At 39.8% G+C, this 2,537-nt stretch overlaps 1 pseudogene; it reads left to right on the forward strand.

Annotated features, from left to right (window-relative positions):
- Positions 1-252: 252 nt before the first annotated feature.
- Positions 253-2,009, forward strand: LOC147122913 (uncharacterized; annotated as a pseudogene).
- Positions 2,010-2,537: the final 528 nt, after the last annotated feature.

Consider the following 2,537-nt stretch of genomic DNA (forward strand, 5'->3'; position numbering starts at 1 on the left):
ATTATACTAAATTATGGAAATGGTATAAAAATGACACAAGAACCGGAGACATGGAACAACCGATATATTTGAAAGACAGTCAGGCGTACGGATGCGTGAATGCAACTCTTATAGAAGGAAGACCTCACTGGTATGGGGAAACATTCTTTGCAAAGAAAACGAAACAGATAGAAAGTCCTATGGACCATTTGCAAAGATTGCATTCTACCTGTACCCCGGTTTTGATCTCCCCATATACTCTAAATTTAACAGTACAGGTACAATATGAGGATAAAAAAGATACTGGATGTAATATTACTAATATACAAGCCAAATTGAATAAGAGAGTTAGGATCGGGAGAAGGAGAAGGGACTTAGCAACGGTCTTGGGAGGAGTAGGAACTGGTATGGGAGCCCTTAATGCAATAGATATTGAAACATTGCAGAATAAAATACAGCAAGTAGGAGGGCTGACAGGAGATGCTATAAAATTAAGAAATGCTTGGGACAATGGACTGACAGCAGCAATGTTAACACAGTGGATATCAGATACAATGAGTTGGAAGCAGGTAAATAAGGTAGAAAAGGAACAAGAGAATGTTGCAAAGGGACAAGAGTAAGTCAACAATCATACTCAATGTATGTTTAAAGAAATTACCAAGCAGTCACTGAGGGCTGAGCTAGAGCGAATCGCTATGTCAGGACATGCTCCTAGTTGGATGAGAATTTTCAGATTTGAAGGAAATAATCTAGAAGTAAAACCTGATCGAAGATATACTAAATGTGACCTTAAGGGATGTAATTTTACAATGAAAGTGGTAAATGTGACAAAAGCCAAAACCTGGTGTCAGTTCTTGGTATTGCCCCAACTGTTTGGAGAAAACTTTTGGTATCCCGAATTTCATGGTAAATGGATAGATCAGGGGAATAAGACCCACGATGCCTTGGATTGCCAAGATTGGCCGTTTGGAAAAGTATGCCCATTGCATACCCCTATATATGAACCTTGCTCATTGCAACATAGTAGAGGTACATGTATTTGGAATTTGAAACCTTGTAATGATACTACCTTGCATGAGATAGGCCAGAACTATCTGTGTATTAGCAGTGCCTGGCCTATATATGTAGACGGGATTTTGAAAAGGCCCCCTTTAAACACTTGCATAAAAGATGTTTATACTGTGTTTGACCCACATACCAACAAGACATATCAGTTGGGAAAATGGGCTACGGTAATGCAAAGAAGAACTGTATTGGGGATAGAAAATGCCCCCCCTACAGTTAATTTGGCTAATCTGACAAAATTTTTGAAAAACAATGAAAAGATAGCAGAAGCCTTAGCGAAAAGAGGAAGAGATCTGCACCATTTAAAAGCAGTGATGGATTATGATGAGCAAGGTTTGATTCAAATAGCTACGCAAATAACAGATTTGACGGTACACCACTGGTGGGATGTGTTTAAAGGATGGTCACCTAAAGCATCCGCAGTGCTGGAATTGTTTGTTCACCCGATGGTTATATTTTGTGTAGTGACAGGAGTTTTATTTATATTAATTTGTATAATGTGGATAAGAGTGAGATATCTCTTAGCGCAAACAGTAGAATCAGTAGCATCTGTAAAAAGAGCTAAGAAAGTACTAGAGAGAAAGGAAAGAAAAAGAGCAAACCAGGATGACTATGATGAAGAAGATTGTCTAAAAATGCGTCCTTTCCCAAAGGGATATTATCCTCCCTATGAAAACGAACTGAATACAATGCCGTAAAGCAGTGTTGATCAGTAAAGATCAACAAGGAGGGAATTGTGGGAGAAAACGTATTAAACATTAAGGCATGCTGGGATACTTGACCACTTTACTAATTGAACAAAGGACACTAAACTAGTTAAAACTAAAAGAACTGCTGACTGCCATAATGAAGTCAAGCTGACCTTTTGGCTTAGGACATCTGGTGATAAAATGTGAACATGTTAATCTGTTTCTTGAGAACAATGGAACCTATGAAACCCTATGTTGAAATGTAATGTAAGCTAATCACTTGAAGTTGTTTACCTTGCTGTATAACTATGAGTGCTATACATGAGTAATTTAGAGTGCTGGTGGGCAGTAGGGACTGCTGCAGACTCTCCGTGATATCACGTAATAAATTCCTAAAGCAAACCTCGAAGTCTCCATCTGATAATTAATTTCCTCGACACCAGGCACCGCATCAGCCAAGTGGTTGGCTCCTCGGGGACAAGGGTTACATAGAAACATAGAAGATAGGAGCAGGAGTAGGCCATTCAGCCCCTCGAGTCTGCTCTGCCATTCAATGAGACCATGGCTGATCATCCAAATTCAGTACCCTGTCCCTGCTTTCTCCCCATACCCCTTGATCCCTTTTGTAGTGTATGTAACCGTCTACCTTTAAGAGACTATTGTATGTAACCGTTCACCTTTAAGAGAACTATTTTAGGTGTGGCACTACTTGTTTGGCTTCTGTATACGGTAATACCGACGGTGACCACACCGGTATATAAGTGCTGTGGCATGATTTATAGGGCAGATTCGCCCTGACCTTCG

Source organism: Somniosus microcephalus, chromosome 2 (genome assembly GCF_052327205.1).
Source record: "Somniosus microcephalus isolate GS21.2 chromosome 2, FLI_Smic_1.0, whole genome shotgun sequence".
In the NCBI taxonomy this organism is placed as follows: Eukaryota; Metazoa; Chordata; class Chondrichthyes; order Squaliformes; family Somniosidae; genus Somniosus; species Somniosus microcephalus.